The sequence below is a fragment of the Arvicola amphibius genome, chromosome 18 (assembly GCF_903992535.2).
Source record: "Arvicola amphibius chromosome 18, mArvAmp1.2, whole genome shotgun sequence".
NCBI classification, from domain to species: Eukaryota; Metazoa; Chordata; class Mammalia; order Rodentia; family Cricetidae; genus Arvicola; species Arvicola amphibius.
The window spans coordinates 13,730,709-13,743,011 of NC_052064.1; the positions used below are offsets into that span (position 1 = coordinate 13,730,709).

At 36.9% G+C, this 12,303-nt stretch overlaps 1 pseudogene; it reads right to left on the reverse strand.

The window, feature by feature from the left end:
- Window positions 1-477: 477 nt before the first annotated feature.
- LOC119804061 lies at window positions 478-695 on the reverse strand (annotated as a pseudogene).
- Window positions 696-12,303: the final 11,608 nt, after the last annotated feature.

Genomic DNA, 12,303 nt, shown 5'->3' on the forward strand with positions numbered 1-12,303 from the left:
CTTATTAAAGTTTAATTTTATTTATATTCTGTTTTCTAGACTGTTGAGGCATTTTAAACTTTTAGATATTCTCATTGTATATCAGTGTGCTAGACAAATATCTTACTGGCTCCAATAACCTTTTGCAAATTTCTTGGCTTCCTGAATATATTATGTGAGAAATAAATGAAGACATGCCTCTGTATGCTTTTGATATTTTTGTTTTAAAACTTTAGTTTGTCATTATACTGAAAATTATTTTTATTGTAATGTTGGATAGAAAATTAAAAGTACACACACACATATATTTATATGCTATATACATAATTACACTATAAGTTTTATAGTTACTTTTTTTAGGTCAAAGTTTTTTTTTTTTCCCAGTAAGGTTTATTTAGCAAAACTTTTCATAGGAAAATGCACATGACCCAATTCTGCCCCAGAGTCAGACTGGCCTTTTGGGGAGAGATGCAGGCTCCTGTGCTAAAGAGCCATTGTTTAGACTTTTTGCACAGCTTTAGACATGATGATGCCATTTCCTTGTGTGACCACCATTCTGACATTATTCTGATGGTCACTAGTTGCCATCTTCACACGCTCATCAATCACAAGATCCAGAAAGGATCAAAGTCCTATAGTATTCCTTGTACATATCTGCCACCAGTTACCTTCAATGATAAATTCTTGGACCTCTTACTTGTTAATTTTCTTAACATTTTTAAGACTTAGTAATATTGTTTTAAAACTTATGACATTGCTTCTGAAAATCTGATGTATATATGATGTATATATGTGTATGAATGTGCAATTTAAAATATTTGTTAACACAAACTTCATGAGAATTAGTTTAGTTCTCCTAATGATGTATTGTGAGGAATGTTTCATGTATCCAACTATTTTTATTACTGTACCATTCTCAATAGTTAGGCAATGAATTCAGTCAAGTAGTCCATTGGAAGATGAATAAATAGAGAAAACATGATGAAAAGAATGGGTTATATTCACCCAAAAAGAAAGGTAGCCTCATAATAATTGCAGGAAAATAGATGGATCTGGAAATCATTATGTTAAATGGAATAAGCCATATCCAGAAAGACAATAATACCTTAAAAATCTATAAATAACATTTATATAAATAGTAGTGTGTGTTACATGTGTGTATGTACGGAAACTAGAAAATGAAGCAAAAAATAGAAGACAATGGAGCACATGTGGTTGAGAGCAGATACAGGGACAGGTTGGGAGGGGAAGGAGGAAGAAGGGAGTTACAGGTAGGAAAAGAAGGGAGAATACTTCAAAACAAAGTACAAGGGTGTGTGTATGAAAATGCCTTATGACATATTATCTTATATGATAACTTATAAGTTAATGTAAAATCCTCTGACACAGTAAAGGGAAGTATCGCTCCCATTTCAGATAACTGGTAGAACTGTAATCATATTTCAAGTGTAGATCTGAGTTACCTGGAAGTCTCAATTGTGAATGAGCTAGAGGGAGTTTTATTGTTGTGATTATTCTGTCTCTTCCTGATTGGTAACGTGTGTCCCTTTGTCTCTTCCTGATTGGTGAATTATGCATCCCTTTGACGTTGACTTAGGAAAAGTCATAACAGAGGCTCAGTTCACAATAGGAATATATTGATGTAAGATTGCTTTGCATTGCCACGGTCTCGGGGAACAAAACATATCTTTCAGATGAACCTGAGGCAGCTGTGTTTTATAGGAAGAAAATATGCAAGTAGTATAAATCAATGATGGCAGATAGTGGTTTATGAAAATATGAACTGTATCTATGAATTTCTGAGCAGGTTTGTATTTTTTATGGGGATACTCTATATACTTTTCTGCTTTATTTCTTAAACTTACTCAGTTTATTTGTATAGTATAGAGTGAGACAAACGCTGTGTCAGGATTTTGATGTAATCTCCTTACTCTTCATTAACATTTTAATAAATAGGGGAAATTTAATCTTACAGATACAAAGTTTGTAAGAAAAACTGACTTATATAGCATGGAAGAATTTGCATTTTTATTGACTTTTTTCTTATACCAACCACATTCTAGTAAGAAATATATTTAACACAATTTCACTTTTTAAAACTAATTTAATTTTTCTTTCTCTCCATCTCTTTCCCTTTGCTCTTTGTTCTCCTTTTTTTCCCCTTATTTGACATTATGGTTGATGGACAGAGGAAGAGACTTATCAGATCTATACTCTTAGATTCTCCCTTCATTTTGTGCCTCAATTGTCCCCCAGCTGTATGGCAGGGAGTTCTGTTTGCCTATACATCACCAAGTCTTCACTTATGACCCATCTCACCACCTCTAACAAAGCAGTATTACTTTTGAATTACTTTGAATTAAAGTTGAGCTACCATTTTCTTAATCCCTTGGCTATAGCAGTCATCTTTTGTTGGTCAGTGCTTCAGCATCTCATTATAAAAAAAAGCCACTTGCATTTAAGGTAGATCTCATCCGTCTCCATCCCTGGCTCCCTGTTTCCGAGTGCCAGTCCATTCCCTATTGCCATGTCATCGGCCCTCAGGCTATATTCACATCTCTAGCTTTATCCATTTTTCTTGTTTGTGTTCTTGTTCATTATTCCTGGGTTATTTTTCATCTTCCTCTGACATGATCCTTTCATACCTAAATCTGGACTTCAGGGCCAGCTCTCTTCAGGCGTCATTGTGAATTATTATCCAAACTCTTTTTAAGATTTACTTAACATTGCTTCCTTTTTTCTTTCTTTCCCTTTAATTGAAAATAGATTCTTTTCTCATACAATATATCCGAATTATAGTGTTTCCTCCCTTTAATCCTCCCAGTTACTCCCCATCTCCCCTCCACTACAGACCCACTTCCTTTCTGTCTCTCATTAGAGAAGAACAGACTTCTAAGAGATAACAACCAAGCACAACAAATTACAATATAAGATTATACAACATCTACCTTAGGGGAGTTGGACATGGCAACCCAAAAGGAGGAAAGGAGTTTCAAGAGCAGGTACCAGAGTAGGAGACCCACTTATTCTCACATTCAGAAATCTCCTAAAAAAATACTAAACTAATAACTATAATATATATGCAGAGTACCTGGTTTAAACCCCAGTAGGTCCTGTGCTTACTGCTTCAGTCTCTGTGAGCTCATATGCAATTTACTTAATTAATTTCAGAGACCTTTTTCTCCTAGTGTTCCCCACCCCTCTGGCTCTTATAGTCTTTGTCTCCTCTTCTGCAAGGTTCCCTGAGCTCTGAGAGGAGGGATTTGATGGACACCTCCCCGTTAGACTCTCTCCTTCTAATTTCTGGCTGTGATCTCTGCATCTTTCCCCATCTACTGCTGGAAAAACCTCTCTGATGACTGGATAAGGCACTGATATATGAGTATAGCAGAATATCATCAGGAGCCTAGGAGTTGTTTCGTTGATACTGTTTTTAGACACATTGGAACAGGAGATGGCTTTCTGAATAGAGCAGTGATAGCCCGGGCACTAAGCTCAACGATAGGTAGAAGAGAACTAATGAAAACTGAAAAACTTTTGTAAAGGCAAAGGACACCATCAATTGGACAAAGTAGCAGCCTACAGAATAGGCAGATTTTATTTTAACTGTCTCCACATCGTCCAGAGGACTAATATCCAAAATATCAAAGAACTTGAGAAATTAGATATCCCCAAATAATCAATTAATCTAATTACCAAATAATCTAATTAAAATGGAACATAGATCTAAACAGACAATTCAATTGAGGGAAATCAAATTCTTAAGAAACAAATAAATGTTTAACACCTTTAGTCACCAGAAAAAATGAGATTCCATTTTACGCATGTCAGAATGATTAAGATCAAAAACATTAATGGCAGCTATTGTTAGAGGCTGCTCTTTTCCTGGCCACCCAGACTCCCGAAATAATCACATAGAAACCATAATATAAATATAAGTTAAATTACTGTTTGGCCTATTAGCTCTAGCTTTTTATTGGCTATCTCTTATATATTAATTTGACACATTTTTATTAGTCTGTGTAACGCCACGTGGCTGTGGCTTACTGGCCACATGGCGTCTCACTGACTCTGCCTTCTTTCTCTCAGCATTCAGTTTAATTTTCTCCGCCTAGCTCTATTCTGCTAAGCCAAAGGCCAAAACAGCTTTTTTATTCATTAACCAATAAAAGCAACACATATACAGAAGGACTTTCCAAACAACTCATGCTAGAGAAGATGTAGAACAAGAGGAACATTCCTCCACTGCAGGTGGGAGTGTGAACTAGTACAGTCACAATGGAAATCAATATGGCAGTTCCTCAGAAAGTTGGGAATTGGTCTAGCTACAGATCCAGATGTACCACTCTTGGGTATATACCCAAAGGATACTCTATCCTGTCACAGGGACACTTTCTCAAACATGTTCATTGCAGCTTTATTCATAATACCCAGAAACTGGAAACAAACTTGATGTTCCTCAACTGAAGAATGGATAAGGAAAAGGTGATACATTTACACCATGGAGTATTATTCAGCTTATTAAAAAGGGGCATCATGAAACTTGCAGGCCAATAGGGGGAACTAGAAAAAAAAAATCATCTTGAGTGAGGTAACCCAGAACCAGAAAGAGAAATATGCTCTGTATTTTCTTATAAGAAGATAAGCCATTAAATAAACGACAGTCAAGCTATATTCTTTAAAAACAGGGAGGTTAGGCAAAGAGAAGGGGTCTAGATGGATCTCCTTGGGAGGGAAAAGTTAAATTTTTTTTATGGGGTCAATGGGGTTAGGAAGGAAGGTAGGGTGATGGATGGAAGTAGAGAATAAGGGGAGAAATGGCTGGAATTGGGTGGCATTCGGGGGTAGTATAGAAGCGTAGTGCAGTGGAAACTTCCTGCAATGTATGAAGCAGATCCTACTGAGGATTCCTAGAAATGGGGGGCACTACGTCTCAGCTGGCCATCTCTTATCACCAAACCAGGCTTTCAGTCCCAAGACTGGGTTGCATTAGTTGAATTGTTTTTCAAGGGTTCCTTCTGAAATCTACAAACAACCCAGGCAGTTGCCAAGACAGTGGGATGCTCTCTGAAAGTTGACAGCAGGGCCCCATTGCTGATGATCCCACCCACACAAGTGGTTGAACCTGGAGAAGTTTAGCTGTTGCTTATACAGAGCCCTTACCCATATGTTCTAGTCTTTTTTGGCATGGGAAGTTACTCTTCAGGCTACTGAGATAGAAATATGCAAACCAATTTTTTGCTTAAGAAAAAGGGATGAGAGTAAAGGGTGTTCTTTATGAAACCCAGGGAGAATTTAGTCACTTTAGTGATAAGGTTTTAGAAGCAAAGGCATTCCCTTGACAGTCCCATAGATTCTGTTGGGAGAAAACACATGGAAGTCAAAGCCATCCATTCCTCGCTATCACAAAATGTATCACTTGATGCTGTTTTAGAGAGTCATCTCTGGTCAGAATGTTGAAGATGTGCTTCTGGAGACAAATGGTATTGCTTTCTGAGTGCTACCTGAGCAACAGCTACTCAAGTAAGCAAACCTGCCAGTTATGGAATAAACTAGGAAAAAGAAGGCTGCATATTGCTCATATTTTTATTTAAATCATGTCTCCTTTTGAAATGCTTGGTGAAAATATATTCAATGTAATTGTCCCGAAACTGACCACCTTAAGCTGGGTGTCATAAGCAAGGTTAAATTATTTTTCACTTTGTATAAGGCAGTATATGACTCATCTTTGATAATAAAATAGACTTGCTTTAGGATACCTTGAGTACAAGTCATAAGCGCCGCTGATCTAGGCCTTCACAGGGCAGCCTCATTTAGATGCTTTTTAATCTTAATAACTGTCATTCAGATTTTGGAGCACGAATTCTAATTGGTCTTAATAATAAAAACATTTGGAGTCAGATATCAAGGGGAAAAAGCTGAAGGATCAGCAAAGCAGAGTGGCCAGTCACTAGAGAGTTCTTACCGCTACCAATTCTTAGATCAAAGGGCAGATCCTGTCCTCGGCTGGCATCCTCAGACTGACTACCTCAGACTCCATTGAGCTCCTGTCTCTTCCCACCTTATATTCCTATCTCTGCCCAGCCATCTCACTCCTGTCTCCACCTCCCTAGTGCTGGGATTAAAGGCTTGTGATCCAAAATGCTGGGATCACCTTTGTGTGAGCTCTGTTTCTCTTTTAGAATAGGTCATTTAAGTATAGCCTAGGTGGCCTTGAACCATTTTTCTCCTGAGTTCTGGGATTAAAGGTGTGTGCCACCACTGCCTGGCCTCTAGTGATTTAGCTCGGCGCTTTGACCTTCAGGAAAGCCTTATTTTATTTGTTAAAACACAAACAAATGATCACCATCGGATTTTCATGCTATAAAGCAAATTAATTTGTGAACGGTTTCCTTTCAATTTGACCTTTGATTTCTGCAATTTTGAAAGAAGTCACAGGTGAAATACGATCAGAATCCCAGCACAACCTGAGATACTGTACGGCTCAATTTTACAGAGTTTTTTTTTTTTTTTTGTTTTTGTTTTTTTGGTTTTTTGAGACAGGGTTTCCCTGTAGTTTCTAGAGCCTGTCCTGGAACTAGCTCTTGTAGACCAGGCTGGCCTCGAACTCACAGAGATCCGCCTGCCTCTGCCTCCCGAGTGCTGGGATTAAAGGCGTGCGCCACCACCGCCCGGCTTTTACAGAGTTTTATATCTCTAAAATGTCCAAATTGATTGACATTTCAATGTCCATATAATTTATTTATTTCTAAGTCAATGTATTCCTTTCTAATATTTGTCTTAATATTGTCTGGAAAGCAACTGTGGTCCTAATATTTTCCTCTATTCAATAGCATGTCTGAGCATATTCCTCATCCTCATTCAATCTCTATTATAAATATTGCCTCAGGGATTTGAATGGGCAACAGAATAGAGGTGTAGTTTGTTTGCAGAGCACTTACCCAGCAACTCTGAGGCTGTAGGTTCAATCTTGAGTACTGCACATAAAAAAAAAAACAAAAAACAATCAAACAATGAATTTAGGGCTGAAGAGATGGCTCAGTGAGTTCTTGTGCCTCCTGCACAGGAATGAGAACCTGAGTTTGAGTCCTAGCACCCAAGTGGAAACTGGGTGTGGCTGTACAAGTACCTGTAACTTGAGTAATGTCATCTATTGAGGCCCAAGGGTTGCAGGGGTTGCTGACTGCAGTCCTAGCTTGAGTTTCAGTGACAGACTCTGAGTCAGAAAATGATGTGCAAAGTGATAGAAGGGGACATTTGGTATTATCTGTCTTCCATACACATACACAAGGTTGGTGTGCCTGAGCCCACATGAATGTATACCATGCACACACACTCATGCACACACACATACAAGTACACACGCACTCACACACACTCACAAACACTGACCATGGGCACAATCACAAATGGACACACATGTAATAGTTTTAAAATTATCTATTAAGTATTGTATGTAAGTATGTGTGTGTGATACAGGCATGCATGTGGAGGTCTGAGAACAATTTAAGGGGCTCAGTTCTCGTTTTCTAACTCATTGAGACAGAGTTGCTTTTGTTTCTGCTGTCAGTTGCTACTCTAGTCTAGCTGGCCTGCTAACTTTCTGGTGATTCTTCATATCTGCCTCCTATCTTGCCATAGAAGTGCTGAGAGTCCTACACATCCTGCCACATCCAGCTCAGCTCTCTCTTTCCTTCCCTTGCTCTCCCTCACCCCAACTTGTTGCTTTTCCACAGGGATAGAGGATCACACTACTATTGTAAGGCTTGGGTAGTTAACCGTTTTAAAATTTACCTCCGTAGGTCCTGGCATAGTCTTTAAAACACAGTTTTCTCCATTATACATATTTGTAAATGTAAAGTAAGTGTGCTTTAGTCGACAGAGTATTAGTGAAAAGCGATGAGAGAAGAAAGGAAGTCTCAATTAGCAATTCTTCTTCTTCTCTACTGCAGAGAGAACAAGGATAGCAGACAGCAAATTCTGAAAGGAGATGCTTACTTAGGCAGAGTCGAATACAGCAGCACTGATTCGTAAGTGTGATGTTAGCTAGTGGTGCTGACTTTCAGGTAGAACTAGGCAGCTGTTGGGGGAATTCTGACTGCAACGAGAAAAACACAAGTAAATTGTGTGCAATTTCGAGCAGGGTCAGTGGAAATACAAGATAACTAAGACATGCTTTATGAATTATGTGAAAAAAATATTAATCCAAATTTACTCAATGTGCAGTTGACTAAGAACACATATATGTGACTTCTTAAGAGCACAGCATAACAACTATGCTAACTGTCAGATTGATTAATTTTTGTCTATCCCCACCTCCTCTTTTCATTAAATATAAAAGTACAGTTTTTAAAAATCATATTTGAAGAAAAATACCCCTGTAATTTTTTTTTTAGTTCTTAGTCTTAGTTCTTATTTTAGTAGCCCCCAAAGGCATTAACAAAATTCCAAAATTATACACATATTTATTAAAATCAAGTCATACAGGCTTATCATAGTCTTCAGCTTTCAAAGAACCTGGTGTATTGTGATACCTTGCATTAATGTATTAATGTATTAAAAGTTAATGAGAAATAGCATGATCATGTTTTTATTTATAAAGTACAAACAGAAGACTTTATTATTTCATATCTTTGTACTTCAAATTTGATCTAACAGCTTTAGGTACCTTCCTTGGTATTTATATTCTATATGTTCCCCCTCCAATAGATATCATGGTAGTATATGTGCAGATGCAACTCTCTCCAGATTTAGGGTGGTGGTTTGTCCTATGACCTCAGATTTCTGCTTTATGCATGAAAAGTTATCGATTTTCCAATTGTCTGATTTTTTTCCCATCCTGGCTTGGTGTCAGTTGATTGATTTTTTTCCCCCTCATTATGAAGTACAGTTCCTTGCTTTTTTGCAAGCCTCATAATCTTTTATTGTGGGCAAGACACTGTTCATTGTTTCAGTTTGCTAGTTGGATATGGTTGCTGTCCTTTAACTAGTCCTCAATGTTCTTAGTCTCTTCTGGGATGTCACTATGCTATTTCAGAATAGTTTGATGCATCTGGGTCTTGCATGTCAGAGTTTTTAGAGAAGCACACAGTAATGTGTGTTCCAGACTTAATTACCACTTCCACTAAAACAAGATGTTTCTGTGTGTTTTCCCCCATGGCAATAATTTGGTTTGGCTAGTGAATGAGGTCTCTTCCTGAATTGTTCCCCCCCCCCCCCGCCTCTCTGTTTTGTAATGTTGTCATATATTTACTCCCTTTGTATCTGACTCGTCTAGTTTGCTTACCCACATAAATCAATTGAGGTTCTTTGAGAAATACCAGGACTCTCTATCCACCCTTCCCCTTCCCCCACTCTCTGGCTCTCCTTGAAAGCAATACCTGCTCAGGTCTCCGTGTCATTACTACTCTCTTATTCTTTGAAGGAAGGCCCTCTCATTGATTCTGGAGCTTCCTGTCTTAGATTAATCATGATGACTAGCAGCAATCCTGTCTCTCTCCCCTACAACATTAAGATTACAGATATTTGCCATGCCTGACTTTTACATAGGTTCTCAGGATCTAAATTTAGGTCCTCACCCTCTCGTAGGATCGTAGGATATGCTCTTATCCACTGAACCATGTTTCCAACCTCTACATCTTTATAGCTTCTCAAAGCCTATAATACAGTATTCAGTATAGACCTGGTACTGACAAAACCAAGTGGATACAAAAACTGGCCGAGCCTGTTTTTGTTTGCACCAATGACTATTGTAGAGCTTTAAATACAGTGATATGTTGCCCGGTAACAGGTTATGCCTTGGTTCCTTATCGCAAGTTCACTGAGCTATTGCTGTAAATGAATGTTTGACCATTCAACAGAGACTAAAACTGACCTGTTGCGATACTAGCCAGTCTCGTAAAGCAAGGTGGTTTTCTCGAACCTCTTCAATTCAGTTTAGAGGAATCAGATAATTGACTTCATGTGATTTTCACATAATGTAGGCATAGGTTTGAGTTTTCTTGTTTTTGTTATTTCAATCAGGACCACCATGAGAAGAATCAGACATTGAATGTTTCCCTTTAGCCTTAACATCTGGCATATCTCACTTTAGATCCCATGTGTCACTTACAGTGATGCCCTGGCAAGTTCCTATGACGATATCTATACTATTCAGGACATTAGGGATGAGGAAATACTGGGAAGATTTTTAAAGTCTATCTGGGGACACCACATTTAGGAAGTTCTATGAACTAATAGTTCTGAGCTTTTTTAGGAATTTCCATAGACTAAAACGGTTCTGCGCTTGTGATAGGTAGGACTTGTAGGTGGAGGTAAAAAGGATAGAAGTCCTTACAGCCTTCCATAGTCAAGTCTAGGACATTTGTAGTTAGGATAACAAAAGATCCTGATTCTAGAGAACATATGCATTTGTGAGCTGACATAGAAATTACAGTGTGTCTTCTTTAATTATTGTGGTAAAAAAAATAGAGAAAAGATGTCTGCCTATAATACTAATGTTTGACATTCAAACTTCAGTTAAAAACTACACATCTACCTGTCACATAAATATATATATTATAATCTATCAGGAGTTGCTGTTTTTAAAACTGACTCCAGAAGAGATGAAAAGTTCAGATAATTTTACATGTTATAAATAAAAGAGTTTTACTTTTTATAAAAAAGTTTTTGATTAGCTTGGGAATAAACAATAATGCTGCTTCTTAACTTATACAGATGACATTTCCAAAATGTTAGACATTTTTATAACTATAAAATTTTGACAAAAACATTTGAATCATACAAGCTAGACTTATCTTTACAAAAACTGTTGTTGGCAAAAGAGTAATGAGCCGTGTATTACTTTAGCTTTCTTAATCCTCTTGATTAAGTAGGGTTAATTTAAGTGTCTCTGGGGGAACATATGTCCATATGTCAAGTTAGATTAATAATCTTGTGATAGCTCTTCTTATTTTTCTGTATCTCAGTAAATGAGAAACAAAGAAATCATTTTTCAATAAACAATGCTGTCACTCTCCTTGTTTTCTTTCCCTCTTTTTTTCCTCTGACACCTACTCTTTCTCTCATTGTCTCTCTCTCTCTCTCTCTCTCTCCTCTCTCATCTCTCCTCGTCTCTCTCTCTCTCTCTCTCGTGGTGTGGTGTGTGTGTATCATTACTTGAGGATTTTTGGCAGTTGTGTATGGTCTATGGACAAATAACCAAATGAATATCATAACAGATAATATAAGAGAAAATTTACCAAAAAACAAGCAGTTCTTATCCTTACTCATTTTCTTCTTAGGATCAGAAGTGAAATAAAATTATTAACACTTACTTTCAAAGTATTGACTTAGAAGCTGCAGGTGTAGATCAATGGCAGGATGAAAACTTTAAATGTCTATATCTTTGGATTTGCTCTTAATTCGATACCACAAAACAAAGATGGACATAGAAAATTAATGTAGCAGATAGAAAATAAAAAACAAATTAACAACAACACAAAACACAACAAAAACACAAATCAAAAAACAAGAAGACTGTCTACCAAGATTAGTTTAAGATAGAAAAATTTTTAATTTTAAAGTTTATTATCAGAAATACATGACATAAAATAAAACTTTAAGGTATCTAATTCATACTAATAAGTCTTTGGATGAACGATGCTAATTAAATAGGTACAAGCAAATATGTTACTGAAGGGGTTTATTTTCCACTTTATTTAAAAGTAATGTTATAATCATGAATCTATTTGACTTTAATATTTCTTCCTTTTGTCTTTACTTTTATCATGTGTTTATAATGTGTGTTTGTTTATGTGTGGAGAAATGCTCCCTTTCTTTTGGTTTCTGATGGATGCTGATCCTGCTAGCTTATCTTTCTAAGTACTAGAATTGCAAATATGAGATATATTACACACATATTTAATATATATGCTTTTATAAATTAGAATAACAAAGAAATTAAGTCTCTACATATGAATTTTAAGCAAATCTATATCAACAGGCACAGTGGTTCTCCGTGTGCCTCTAATATAATTCCGTGACACTCTAATATAGTTTCTTATGGTGTTGTGTCCTCCGACCATAAAATTATTTGTTTGTTACTTCATGGGTGTAATTTTGCTACCGTTATGAATTGTCATATAAATATTGGTGTTTTCTAATGGTTTTAGGTGACCCCTGTGAAAGGGTCATTCACACCCAAAGGGGTCATGACGTACAGGTTGAGAATAATTGAACTATCAGCACACTCAATAATTATGCCATAATGTAGCTGTTTTCTGTGATTTCTGTGTCCCTCTGAAAGAGATGTTGGGAGGTTAGAGTGATATCTCAATGGATAAA